A 15755-nucleotide genomic window follows, 5' to 3' on the forward strand; every position below is an offset into this window, starting at 1 on the left:
TGCCTCACGTTGGGCCGGAAAAATCATGTGGTGCGTTTTTTGACGGCTTCACACATGTAGAGTGAATCTTGTACTGAGTCAATGGTGTAGCGGCTATAAATTTTGCAATGGCGTGTGAGGACGCTGAGTGAACACCAGACTGATTGACTCACTACAAGACTCAATACAATTGTCGGAATCGCGGGAGGCCTAAACGCTCGCTCACCCTTGATTCCTCTAATGACAAATTGTATAATGATGAAAATTTTTATAAGCAGTGTAGCGATCGCTAAACACTGAATACGGATACCTTAAAATTATTACCTGTGAAGAATGAGCATACAAAATCATACAGGTCGAGCAAAAATCCTGATGTAGCTAATTTACGGGACTGCGTCTCTAATAAGTTCTGAAGGATTAAAATACGGTATTTGAACCCAATATCGTTCAGAATATACTTCGAGAACAGAGTCTTGTCGGGTTTTAAGCTCTATTGTAGGAATTTATATGATCTATGGCCGCCTCTGCTGTACAATTGATGTGTTCGCTCCTAAGTCGAGGTGGGTAACAGATAAAAGCTGATATATGAGCAGGTAAGGACAAAGAATAAATATCTCGATCTGACCCCACTCGCTACATCCACTTAGACCTGTTCCAATATCCAGCTTAATTCAATTATTCCAATGATCGTATTCGATCGGTTCTTGATGATATAGAACGTATCAGACACAATAATTGACAGGCTTAAGAAATAATCGAACTCAGAAAGCGAATTAACAAAACTGAAATATATTACAATAAAATATGTAATCATACAGTGCAGATTCAGGATTTGATTCACAGGTTGATAATAATTTAGCATTAATAGAATAGTTAAAAATTTTCTTGTGCTTGCATGATACCATGCGTGATTCAACAGAATTTTACAATTGATAAAATTGAACAATTTTGAAAGAATAGTGAAAAAATGAATTATAAAAATATTTTTTAAAATGTTCGGGGTCGTGGTTCAGGCAGCGGAGGATAGTTAATCAACTACAAATTCTTATAAATTAAATGTGAATAAATTCTAGGCTCTTAAATGTTAAAGCGCTTGTCGGCGTGGCCAATAATTTCACGAAGAAAAATTTAGGTTTTTCTGCACTGAAATATTTTCGAAGCGTAGATTGGGGCCCCTTATGACTTATAACTCACGTGAAATTCCTTGGTAGTCGTGGTTTTCTTCTTTAGATCAAAAATCGTTTGATTGTCGGCAATCCAGGCTTCAATTTCAGCACGTGGGGAATTTTAATTTAAATATCTCCTTCACCGAATTAATTAAGGGATAGTTTACTTTAAGCTTTTAAATTTATAGATTGATGAAAACCGAAATTTATAAATAACAAATAGATTGGCCTAAAATATCGGCTCACAAATAGAACATTTAAAAATCGAACAAGAAATTTTACAAATAGGTCTTTGGTAACTATGAAAGAGATCTACACGGTAAGGATTTCAAAAGGGAAGTGCTGTTCTTTTCTCTAAGCTTTTAGGCTAGACCTTGCTTCTCGGAATCTCAATGTAATAATTTGCATAAAAATTTGCCATTGGTAGAACGCTTGTGACGTAAACATGACGTCAGTGGCAAGTAGTAGAATACAATTCCTTTAATTACAATAATAATTTAATTTATGTAATTCTTAAAACTGCTTAATCTTATAGACATAGTTCCTCTCATACAATGTACATGTGCTAGTGTAACTGATAAGGCAGGGTTGTTGTCTGATAATAGATTAACATGTGTTGCTTTCAAACGATCACCGTCTTGGTGCTATTTCTATGCACTGTGATTGGTTTAGACCTACCAAAGAGATTTAATTACCATGTGGTTCAGTTGAATTAAATTATTAATAAATTAATATTCTTGTACAATTTTTATTAGGTTTGAGATTATTATAATTAATTTCTGCCATTTTATCAATAATAGAATTTCATGCTATGACCTATTTAGTTACAATAAGACCTGACGCATAATACAATTTCTTAAATAATAAATAATTTCAACAATAATACATACATTTTATTTTTTATTTTGAAATTCTTGATCCTTTATTGATAGTTTTATAATTTTTAGGAATGATATTTTACCTTGCATGAGAACCGGTATGATATTTGACAATGCTTTGAATCAGTCAGCTGCGTTCGAACTGTTTTTAAAAACATCTGATCGATAGTAAACAAGTGTAACCTCAAAATCGGTGAGCGATTCATAAATAATTTGTGCTTTATTCGCAAAATAATTATAATTTTATTGAATAATTTTCCTAGAAAAATATTCAGTACAGAACGGTACTCTTATCAAATATACAGTTATTGATAAGTAAGCTTTATCGCTCGGTCGCTAACTATTCCTTTAGCAAATTCTTTCATTTTAAAAGGTAATCACAATTTTTCTCTCTTCTCATGAGATCTATTTGAAAAATTCATCACAATATGTTTTCAATTGCATGTATTCAATACCTCTAAACTCCACCTTCTTTATCGTTTTTCTTTTGAAGATTCCCAATGAATCTTGAAGTTTCACATATTTTCAATCTACTTATCATTTCCCTCTCCTTTTTTCTATTACTATCTTCTTCCTATTCAACACTTCAAATATTTTCCCCTTGAACACTTTCTGAAAGTTTTCTCTTTCCATCTTCGTCATTTTCTTTTTCTCCATCATGGTGTCCTTCTTCCACACTAGCAACCGGAAAATAGTATTCTCTTTCACGCTCTACTAATCGGAAGTGGAAATGAATTTCCACCTGCTGCCACTATGAGAGTATGATATGGACGATTATTCAAATCAACATAATAATTTTACAGTGCTGCCTGATGTCCGTCCGCTACTTCAGCTTGATATGCTTTGTTTGCAAGATTATTGGGGAATGGAAATGACTGTTAATGGGTCTTGAAAAAGAAAGCCAGGAGAGATTTTCTATTATAGTATTGTTCCCAACGTTGCTTCACATTCCTCGAGGTATATTAAAGATCGATCACTATGAATAGTTTCATTATTAATGATTGTGTTTATTTGAAAACTGTTACAATAATGTGAAATAACTCTCTTCATCTCAGATAGATTCATGAGAGCTAGCACAACTACACACTGAGTTATTTCAAGGATTTCTGAATGGAGGTGATAATATATTTATAGAAACCCATCCACGAACTACAGTAAAACAATTTCTCATGAGTAGCCTAATAAACATGACTGAAATGAAAAGAATATCAGAGATCACATCTTTCGGCAGAATTGATGTGAGAAGTTCTAAGAAACAACTATTTTTTTAACTGATGAACTCTGAAGATTACAGAGAGTTTAACAGCAGGAGACAATAAAACTAGGAATAATTAAGGAATCAGTTTTATCTCTTTTTTGTTTCGCGTTTGCGTGATAAAATTTTATTAGTTTTCCTTGAAATGATACTGCTTATGAAAACTATTATCATGATTTTCTATCCTATTATATTAAATGAGCAATTTTTGTATATCTGTTTACATTTTTATATTTTTATATTTGGTTATTTATTTTTATTTATTTTCAACGGATCTCGAAAACGGCTCTAACGATTTTCACGAAATTTGTAGGGAGGTAAACATATCAAAAGTCCCCACCCCTACCCCTTGTGCTAAGGGGGTGGGGGTTGTTCAAAGGTGAGTAATTGTTAAAATAACAGGATTTTATCCAATGTTTTGCTCTTTCAGGGCTTACAACTCTCCAACAATGCATAATAAAACTGATGCTCATCGTAGTTTTGTAGAGCATTGAATTCTCTTTGAAATGATGTATTTTTTTACTATTCCAAGTTTTCCTTTCATTGTTTTAGCATCTTCAATGTAGGGGGTGAAATTTTCATTGCTGCAACAATTGATCGTTTGACAATGACATTTGAAGGGGGTGTCTGTGACACAATTTTTGACTTTGCAGCTTGATTTGGACTAGTTAATAGGTGAACATAGCAAAATTGCGGAACTTTATCCCCTCTGTTGAAGGTGTGGAACCGCTGAGTTGACACTCGTTGCAGCTATGAAAATTTTACCCTCTACATTGAAGCAGCTATAACAATGAAAGGAAAACATGGAATAGTGAAATAATACATCAATTTGAAGAGAATTCAATGCTCTAAAACCAACTATAAGAATCAGTTCCTATGATGCATTGTTGGATAGTAATAAGCCCTGAAAGAGCAAAACATTGGATAAAATCCTGTTATTTCAACAATTACACACCTTCAAGTGTGAATATCTCGGGAACAGTTTGGAATACTGTATCACAAATTTCCAATGAACAAAAAGTGTAGAGAATTTATCAAGCTTTTTTTTTGAATAGTTAGTTATGTCGGTTGAACGCATTGTTATCAAGATATGAGGGTGGGAGCAAAACACTGAAAAATGCAACTTTTAAACCACCCTCATCCCCTTAGCACATGAGTTAGGAATGGGGACTTTTTGATATGTTCTCCTCCCAACTAGTCTTAACTAAGCTGCAATAATTTTGTTCAACTCATTCCCTCCAAATTCCTTTTTTTATTAGTCTATTGTTGTGAAAATAGAGATTTTACACTCAACACTAAAGCTGCTGCAAAAGGTGTAGGGAAATTAGTGAAAGCATGAAATTATACATCAGATTGAAGAGAATCCAATGCTCTATAAGCTCATAATCAGCATGGATTTTTTCCGTCGATTTTTAAAAAGTTATATGAGCAAAAATAGGAAAAAAAATTGGTGGCAAACGTGTTTTTTTCAAAAATGTCACACCGTCAAGAGCGGATATCTCGAAAACTATTGGAGATATAAAAAAAAGTTGTGGAATGAATATTGTGGGAAATTATGTGAGCTTTGTGATTAACAAATTATGTGACAGAACTGTGGGGTCAAAAATTGTCTTCCAAACATTTCCCTCTATACCCTTTTTTGAGCATTCATTGCCTGAACTACTTCGAAAAACAGATGATAATTTCGTCGTATGTCGATACAGAAGATGCGTTTGTGGAAAAGAAACAGAATTATTTCCAGCTGTGTAATCAATCAGCGAGAAATTATTATCTAGACAATCATGTTATTTGGTATCTATCATCTATGTTATTTATCATCTATATTATTTGGTTATTCAATTTGGTTTGTGAATAATCTAAATTAGAACTTTTTTATTTTCAAATGTTTGGACTGAAAACTGAACTTAAATTCAAGTGTATGGAACATAATCTACTTTCTGGACTATTTATAGTGTATAAATCAAAATTCGGGGAAGAATCAGTTTTGGGCTGTGCCTGTTAGTCCTTCCCCAATCATGTTAAAAAATTTTGTTCGGTTTATCAATAGTCGATAAATAAATAACGAGCGAAGCTCGGTGCCTCGATATTGGAATAGTAATAAGATCGTCATTTGAATTGATGAGAGATTTATTCATTTTCATTCGCTGAAAGAAAGAACGCGTCTCTTCTTCGTATCTGTTACATGTATCTTTAATCTCGATCAGAAATTCTAATTCTACTGGATTTTTCCCACTTTATTGGCAAGCTAACTTATGAAGAGGTTGAGAACTGTAGAGTTTTATATTAATCAAATTACAGAAATATTGTACTCACAGAAGAACTGGTAGAGTATTGAAGTCGATCAATCTTAACTTCATTTTTGATCTCAGATCCAATGACACTAAAAAATGAAGAATATAATAATTAGATATTGCAATGTAATAATGAAACCTCAATAGGAGCGAACTATGAGAACAATAGTTGAGCCCTGCACACACACATTGATTTTTGCTCGTACGATATTTTGTCGTCCTTATAAATTCTATTGGATTAAACGGAACTTGACAAACATCATCTGTTTGAAATCATCTGTTCAATCTAATAGAATTTATAAGTACGGCAAAATATTGTACGAACATAAATCGTTGTGTGTGTAGCTAGCCTTAGTACAACAAATATAATCAGTAATCTTGTAATTGAGGATGTGTAGGAGGCTTTTATGATGCTTGAAGTTCAACTCAGTCACTCTGAAACAGTTTTGAGATCAAGAGTGCAATAAAACAAGTCTCATTCACTCGACTAAACCTAATTAGCCCAGGACTTCAGTACAGAGGAGCAGTACGACCCTAGAGCATTACTTTCGCTTGTCTGGAGTAAGGTGATTTGTGTCGGTGATCGTTCTTTAGAAATTTCTTCTCAAACCAACATCGACTAGAATGACGACAACGGCAATGAATGAAACAGGACAGTCACAAGTCACAAAACCCAACCAAGAGTGTTTTGTCAGCCGAGAGAAGAAAGTGTGCCATGTACCCACTCATCAGCTGCTGTTTTTGGAAGAGCGTACAAATCTTTATATTACCTGCGTCGCTGGTTTCAGCATACAACATCCCTCGTTGTTTTAATTGTGGGCCGACAAAAAAGTTAAAACCTGCGAAAGCGATACTCTGGTCTTGGACATGTGTAGTTTTTCTGCTTCTTCTCCTCATCCTCCTCTACCCCATCCTCATTCTCCTCCTCCTCATACTCCTTCTCCTCTTCCTCCTCATCCTCCTCCTACTCCTCCTACCTCTGTGTCCTATTATAAACTCCTTTGAGATTGTGATATGAAGACTTGTGACCAACTTTGAAATGGTATTGTATGGCAAGATCCTGAAAAATATGAGAAGCACGATTTAGATATGAATATTATCAAAATAAAGATCGTAAGATGATACAATGAAGAATACATGAATAAGTATGTGAATAAATAAATAGTCATATGTATAGTCATTTATGACAGTGCTATAAGTTCAAGGAAGTGAATTCCTTGAAACTTGGTAAATAAATGAACCTTGTTAGGATCTTAGTAACATACGTTAGTCAAAGGGAGGTTAAAGGACAAGAGTATAATCCACTACCAGTATCTATTTTACCATTAGACTTCATATATAAGAAAACTGGAAGTTAGAAAGTAGGGGGATTGGAAACCAAAAGTATGAGTCAGAAGGGATGATGGAACATGTCGAGGTCAGGAAAAAGAATGCTGAAAGGAAGATGAAATCAGTAATAGGTAAAGAACCTGGAAAATTTGGAAATGGGGAGGAACATTTACATAAATTGAATAGAAAACGAATAGAAAATAATAATCTTATTGGTAATTTTCTTTTGAGATATTATTCTACTCTTCAAGGATCCTGAGAACGATCAACGATTTGAAACTGACCCAAAATGAATTTATCATAAAATATATCAATTAGTAATCTCAGTGACATACAGCGGATACTACATATTTAAGAAATCGAAAGAGAGGATTCGAGAAATTCACTTAAAATTACCAGCGTCCCTTACAAAACAACATCGATGCTTAACAATTGAATGCTGCTACATTGAAGTGAATCTGATAGTAAATTTTAAATTTATATCACCGTTTTAGTAGGATGGATTGCCTTAAGCTCGAATAAGGTTTTGTTAAGGGGCGATTGTAATCGAGTGATGATTGATAAAGACTATTACATCGTAAGAGAATATATTGTGAAGGACCTAAAATAGTGCATGTGAAACAAGCTTTAATATAATTGAAGACATATTTGAGTTTTATGTTGTGGACTTTCTAGTTTTATAGCTTTTCCAAATTTGTATTTGCACTATTAAAAATTTGTATTTTCTATCCAGTTAGAAGTATTGCCTACTATCCACAACAAGCCGGATAAATTCGATATAATTATTTCGGTGATGTGCACCTGCGCGATTTTGCAAAAGATTGAAGCGATGACTAATCGATTGGTGGGATGCTGTTCAGTTTCAGCCTGAAAAGAAACAAACAGTGAACTTTCACCTTCCATTGAATTGTTGAAGTACCTCTGTTCTGCTTCAACAAATTCAGAACACACCTGAAGATGAAGCCTCAGGAACCAAGTTGACAATAGACAAGGACTTCAGAAGGTTGTCTTATTATAATTTTTTATTTATTTATTTATTTGTTGATTGAATTACAAATCATATGAATATGATCGGGATAGAACAACAGGCATAGCCCAAAACTATTCTGTTCCCAAATTTTGATAAATAATAAAATGTCCAAAAATAATGATGATAATAATAATAATATGGCTTTATTTACATTTTTAGAAAAACAAATGCCTCTCTTATGAATGTGGTTGGCAACACATTACTCATTTGATCCAAGTTAATTGGAAATAACCAGTTTTCTGTTGCTTTACAGCAATAAAATTAAATGATTTACTGAAATTTACTTTAAAATGCAAACTGTTTCATGAATTTCCCAATAATTATTGTTGACTTGTCAATTTCAACCAACAAATCAATTGAAAAGCCATAACTCTAACTGAAAAGCATTGACCTATAATTAATTATTGTTGTGCTCCCTAGACCTGCAAGCCCCTCAAGATTGAATTCTCCTCCAGACTGGAATGTGTTTCACACAAATCCCTCATGACAAAAAGGACCACAAAAGATGCCAGTAATCGTTTCACTAATCTCTTTATCATGCTAATTTGATTGTTACCGTTGAGTCATTCGGCACACGCTTGCTTTCTCTCCTTCTTCCTTTCCTTCTTTCTCCTTCGATCAGCCACGCTTCAATAAGATTGAACCAGTTTACCTCTTACTCATTCGGACATGAAAAAGGACTTCTTCTTTAGAAGAGCCACTACTTGTTGTGATAGATTGAGAAGCCCAGGCATGCGTCTGAAGCTGTCAATCATTGTCGGTAGTCACAGTCGAGCAGTCGAGCCTCATGAATTATTATTCTCGACACAAAGTGTTTGACACATTATTTGTAGTTGGTTCACGACAGTGGTTTAATCTTCAAAGTGGAGCGTTTTCTCGCCATTTGTCGTCGCCCTGGACGTGCACCAACTTTCATAGTAAATTCAACTACCGTATTAATTTTAGTACAATAAATTGATACTTGGAGTAAATTACAACAGCGTTCTGTCTAAATCTTCTGTGTACGTGCCCAGTACATTGCTCTTGTGTATTGTGATTTTTTTTTGAGACTCCAGGATTCGAGAGCTAATAGTTTTTGATATAAAATCGTGATGTGGAATTTTATACTCATTAATTTGATGCGTGAATGAAGTTCGTAGGCATAACGTATGTAATAATAATTCATAAATTCAATTTTTCAGATTTGTTCTTATTACTCATTCATTTCTTTGAGAATTGAGAATGGTATGATATGAATTGAGAAGCTGCTATCTTAATGTCCTGAATTCAATGATATATATTTGGAATTATTTGTCACACTGGGAAGAGTTGCATATCAATAGTAATATATTGATGAATAGGAGGGGATTGATGTAGAGATTAGTGCAGCGTTTCTCATAATTATTTCATTCACTCATCTATCTTCAATCAAGAACTACAATGATTTGAATATACATAGCCTATACTAGTCGTTGATCCTAAGCATCTTAATTCTATTATATTAAGCAAGCAATTTCTGTACCGTATATATTTTTTATTTGGTTATCTATATTTATTAGGTTTATCTATATTTATGATTATCTACATCTAACGGATCTCGAAAATGGCTCTAGCGATTTTCACGAAATTTGGATGAAAGAAGGTTTATGATATAAAAAATCGATTGTACCAGGTCTCAGACCAAAGACATGAGCACGAGTTAGCAACTGAGTTTACAGGATCGCTTTTATGAAGTTGAAGCGGCCATACAGTCGATTAAAAGTGGCAAAGCAGCTGGCCCGGACGGAGTTCAGTCAGAAATCTTGAAACTTTTCAATGAAGATTTCAAAAAAGAGCTGACATCGGTTTTCAATGATATATATAACAGTGAAGAAATACCAAAGGAATGGTTAAGATCGAAATTTATAGTTCTTCCCAAAAAACAGGGTGCCAAGAAGTGCAGTGATTATAGAACTATCAGCCTTATGAACCACTTGTTGAAAATATTTTTGAAGATTATATATTCATCGTAGACTGTATAAAATCTGTGAGGATCTATTATCGCCTACACAGTTTGGCTCCATGAAAGGACTGGGAACTAGAGATGCGCTTTTTGGTATACAGGTCCTTTTTCAACGCTGCCGCGACATGAACTGCAATATATATGCCTGCTTCATAGATTATAAAAAATCATTTGACAGAGTTCAGCATAATAAAATGATGGAGGTCCTGCGGGATAGCGGAATTGATGATTAAATACAATTCATGAAAAAATAAAATATACTGCGTGAGTATTACGCACATAAGTGCGAATAGATAGTGAAATTATTACAATAGGCAGCATATAATATCCAATAGCCTGGAGGAAGATACACATGTTTGATAAGGTTGTTTCAAGTCTTGGCAAGATTGTGTGGTGTCCAAAAAGTTGTAACACGCATATTTATATTTCAGCATATTTTAAAATTCATATTACTGTTGAATTTAATTATTTTTTCTATCAAATTAAAATACATTGTATGCCTTACTTGAATATTGAACTTATTACTCAGTTTCCAATTTTCTTAGGAGTATTGAGAATGTATTTTTTCTATGAACAAAGAGAAAGTACATTAATACTCACTGAGCATTAACAGTGATACTGGCTGAAGGGAGACAGCAGTTTTTTCATATTTTTTCATCCCTCAAATTAATTGTATTGGGCCCGTGTGATATCGATTTTCCACGGACTTAATTACTTATGCGAGTAGAGTGTGAGTAAATTATATTGTTTGACTCATTACACTCAGTATATCGGCAATTCCGTGTGAACTGGAGTCAGATAATATTGACAGTGTCATTTTATATGGTAAGCGGCATTAGAGATCATTTTAATATATTAGTCAACATTGAAAATTCCATTAAACTTTCAATAGAAGAATGTAATCTACCTAGGTCAGAATCGATTTTGATTTTAGGGGGATCGCATTCATTAGTTTGTTTGAAAGCCGCATTTCTCTTCCAGAGTAATCATAGCATTATATATAAGGCAGTTCCTCAAGTGTACTAGGTCAGGATTGGTGTTGTGTGGTGAGTGGAATTGTGAGTCTGGAGACTGGATCTTGGGTCAATTAAAAACTGACACAATATTTCTGTCTTCAGGAATTAAACCTGGACACTCCCCCCAAAATACTAAAACCTATGCTCACCAGCTGAATATCTGAGGCATCTACAAGAATAGTTCTTTAAGAGCTTTTTTTCAGCAATCCTTCTAAATAAAGAAGGATCATTCAAAATAAGAGTATATCATTATTTCCAAAGTTAATCATTAGTTTACAGTTTTAAGTGATTAGTAAGTGTTATTTTGCTATTCAATTTGGTTTGTAAACAATCTATATTAGAACTTTCTTATTTCAAATGTTTGGACTGAAAATTGGAACTGAATTGAAGTGTATGGAACATAACCTTCTTTTTGGACTATTCAATGTGTATAAATCAAATTTCGGGGAAGAAACAGTTTTGGGCTGTGCCTGTTAGTCCTTCCCCAATCATTTAAAAGAATTATTGTGTTCTGTATATCAATAAGTAAATAACGAGCAATAAGCTTTGTGCCCCAATGTTTTCTATTGAAACGAGTTGAATATTGGACCAATAAATCGATGAGTGAAATAAAGATATCATTAACAAAAAGATTATAGGGATTCAGTGGCATGTTCTCTGCCACTGTGTTGCTAACAAAGCTCAATAATGACATTATATTGAAGCAATGGAACATTCTTTACTAAATATGTAATTAGCATTTATTATATTTTTCTTATGCTGTATTCGATCAATTCGATCATCGAAGAACAAAAGGGCAAAATGTTATTGGTTTTATATCTTCATATTAGGTTAGGTTAGGTTAGGTTGGGTTAGGTTGGGTTAGGTTAGGCAATTCTAGATGTATTGCAAGATCTAGCTGTCAATCGCGAAACATGGAGATTAATCAATGATAAAAGGGAAGGGCTGTCCAATGCACCATTCACTAGCTTACATAGAAAAGTAATGTCATGCATATCCCTTCTAGAAGCCAGCGAATGTAATTGAAATTGTTCTCTTAGACCCGTTACAGAAAAATCAAATGGACATGCAATTTTATATTTTATCCAGTATAGGTATCTCAGGAATCTGTTCTGCACTCTTTCAATGTTGTGAACCGTGCCGGTCCGGTAAGGTGACCAAATCACTGAACCATACTCCAATCCACTGCGCACCAAAGTACTGTACACTCTAATAACAGGGACACTATCTCTGAACTCTCTACACTGCCCACACACAAATCCCAGAATCTTGAAAGCTCTATTCACGACATGATCAATATGAACATCAAATCTAAAAGCTTCATCAAAAATGATTCCAAGATCTTTTGTTGTTTTGCATATCTCCAATTCCTGTCCGGAAATCAAATACTGTACTTATCATCTATGAAACATGGGTCTGTTTTTTTGGAGTAACCAACTACATAACATTTTTAATATTCAATTTGAGCTTATTAGAATGATACCATTGAGCCAGATTATTTATATCTTTCTGCAGAGTAGCTTTGTCATTTGCATCTTTCATATGTCTGAATATTTTTACGTCATCTGCATAACGTGATATTCTGGACTCTATTGACTGGGGCAAATCATTTATTGGAAGAAGAAACAGAAGAGGTCCCAGGTTTGATCCCTGAGGAACTCCTGCTGTACATATATACTGTTTGGATTAATGAAACCTCAACTGAACATATTGCTGACGATTAAATAGATAGCTGGCCATGAATTTTACTGCTTTGATAGAGAAGCCGAACTTACTATGAAGTTTTTCCAAAAATATGTCATGATCAACAGTATCGAATGCCTTGGATAGGTCCGTGTAGACAATGTCCATGTGACTACCATCAGAGAGCACAGAATGTACCTCATGGCTGAATTGCAGCAGATTGGAAACAGTCGAGCGACCAGGCATAAAACCATGCTGAGCTTCAGCTATTCCAGACCTGGTGAGCCAGAAAATCCGACCGTGCAACAATACTTCAAAAAGCTTTGCTATCACATTGATGATCGAGATAGGACGATAATTCTCAACATTTTCTCTACTGCCAGACTTGAATATTGGAGTCACACGCGCAATCTTCAAAGCATCTGGAAAGGTTGATGTTTTAATCGCCAAGTTGAAAATATATAACAAAGGTTCTATATACATATATTCTATACATCGACATTGAATCTTTCAACTTAAACGAAATCATGCTTTTATCATTGATTACAAATAATAATAATGAGGACATGATATTTCACGTATGATAAGCTAGTTGCATTCAGTTAATTATAATTTGTTAAGGAAGTGAGGTGAAATTCACGGTTACTATTCCGTAACGAACTAATGGGGGACTTGATTGAAGAACTGGTTCTTATATTTGGAACACGCTCCTCATAGCATGCTGTGCTGACATTAATACTCATCACAATATAAACAACGTCCCGCTGCTGTAATGATCTTCTCCATTGTTAAATGTTATCAAATAATGAATTGTAGGCATTGATTACAAATACGATGATCTAGATACTATCTAGGATTGGATCTAGAACGAGTTTTGAATATTGTGTATTCATATAAGAGAAGCCAATAATTTACATAATACTGTTATCAGATACAGTAGGCCTACTAATAGATATTTGTACTATTTTTTTATAAATCAGATTCCACGCAATGAATTCCAATATCACACTTTAAATCTTGATTAAAAAAAAATATATAAACTGGTATTTTCTTATGCTGTTCTATACATATTCTTCCCTTGAAATTTGTTCAATGTTTTTATAAACCAATCAAAATCGAACATTGAATCCAATCAAAAAGAAAAAAAATATGGTGTGGCGCACTCACACAACTTTCCTTGCCGTTTTGAAAATTGATCACCTGACGCTAGTGTTCCCGCGCATCTCAAGTCTACTATTCAAAGATTTAAGCCAGCTGGTGACAGGGCAATAAGTCTGGAGACACACGAGGTCTGCTATCTCTTCATAGTGAATCATTTAATAGAATCAACAGTTGCCAACAGTTTGCAATAATTGGATAATGACATTTTCTCGAATTTCGAGCTTATTTCTAATTTTAGGTTAAAATGTACCTGAAAATTAATTGTAGAGATTCTCATGCTCAATCTACTCCACTCGAAATTTGTTGTTTGAATTTTATCTGAAGCCTAATAGTTAAGAATCTAAAATCAAACTTTGCATAGATGGGGCGGAGATCCTGAAATTTTTACAGATATGGGACTTGAGGCAGTTGATAGAGCTTATCGATGACCATTCTAGGTATAACTTTAATCAAACTCGTTGGAGCCGTTTTCGAGAAAATCGCGAAAAACCCTGTTTTTGACAACATTTTCGCCATTTTATCCGCCATCTTGAATCGCATTTGATCGAAATTGTTCGTGTCGGATCCTTATATTGTAAGGAGCTTACGGTCCAAATTTCAAGTCATTCCGTTAATTGGGAGATGAGATATCGTCACACACACACACACACACACACACACACACACACACACACACACACACACACACACACACACACACACACACACCACTTTTTTGGACTCAGGGGACCTTGAAACGTATAGAAATTTAGAAATTGGGGTACCTCAATTTTTTCGGAAAGCAATACTTTCCTTACCTATGGTAATAGGGCAAGGAAAGTAAAAAATATAACTGATTGTGGATGGTTGGACTGATTCAATGGCGGAGAATGTCAGAGTTAGTCCAGCGATTTGCTTTCAGTTTCGATCGATGCCTTTAATCAGTTGGCAATGATTTTTTCCATGTAATCGTGCTGAAACTCGATCGAGACTCAACTGTTTTTTTCATTCCTATATTTCACATGTGAAGCTGCGAAGAGACTTGTGCTTATTTGACTTCTTGACAAGCTTTCTTTTTTTCTGCGTATCGCATTTTCTCCCTTCTTCTGTTTATTCTCAACTTTGCTCTGCTTTGTGCTACCATCATTCTGATATATCCCCTTCTCTCCATATCCTTTTCAACTTTTTTCATATTTCTTCACAATATTTTCCAATATGATAGGATTCTTTTGAATCTTTATTCCAAATTTTCCATCTGAGCAGCTACTAGCACTCCAAATTGTGATCAACGTCAGCCGAGCTTGTCACAAAGCAATTAAATTAGAAAGTGGATGATTAGTGAGTTGACTGCGATGTCGCAATGATGCGCTGAAAACTGTGACAACACCTTCGCTTTGGTGGTTTGGCAATGCATTCATTCACTATTCCTTGCTCCGGGCTTCACCCATTCAATGTTGATGACCGTGACCTAACAGTGATAGCAGTCAACGATCCCTCCTCCTTCACTAGGCTGATTAATTGGTGTGAACTGATTTCTTCTTATAATTCTAGAGAAATACAGATATGTTTTGTTCACCTTTAGAGGAATCTTCAATGTGATTGGAAGTTTTCAATGTTGTCATTAAGAAAGAACAGAGGGACTAGAGGAGTGCCTAGCCCTTTATTTTGATTACGTAGCTGGGGAACAATCTAGGAGAAGGCACAACACTCTCCAGTGGAAGAGGTGTCTCTGGAATTTTCTGTGGAAAAAGTAGAAGAGGTTGAGAGCTATTGGAATTTATATTCATTTTTCCTTCTCTCATATACCGTGAGCAGACACGAAATCTTTCACACACACACATTTTTTCTCCGAGAAAATGTATGATCAATATTCGTGTCTCGTAATGTAGGCATTCAGGGTTTAATTATGTAGGTGATATGAAAATCGTGTATAAATATAAGATTAAAACACTTATTGACATGGGCGACTTTTAAATTAATAAAACAAAATAAAATCTTATAGCACCC

At 34.5% G+C, this 15755-nt stretch overlaps 2 protein-coding genes across 2 annotated transcripts in view; one reads left to right on the plus strand and one right to left on the minus strand.

The window, feature by feature from the left end:
* LOC111060957 overlaps positions 1-6563 on the minus strand; it is a 95838-nt gene extending 89275 nt beyond the window's left edge. Inside the window, exons 1-2 of the mRNA XM_039427381.1 lie at positions 6340-6563; positions 5592-5658 (exon numbers count right to left, since the gene is read on the minus strand). The gene's annotated coding sequence lies outside the window, so the exon portion shown is untranslated. The remainder of the gene's footprint in view (positions 1-5591; positions 5659-6339) is intronic.
* Positions 1-15755, plus strand: part of LOC111053752 (serine proteinase stubble) — a 95143-nt gene that overhangs the window by 36026 nt on the left and 43362 nt on the right. The window lies entirely within an intron of this gene.

Source organism: Nilaparvata lugens, chromosome 4 (assembly GCF_014356525.2).
Source record: "Nilaparvata lugens isolate BPH chromosome 4, ASM1435652v1, whole genome shotgun sequence".
NCBI classification, from domain to species: Eukaryota; Metazoa; Arthropoda; class Insecta; order Hemiptera; family Delphacidae; genus Nilaparvata; species Nilaparvata lugens.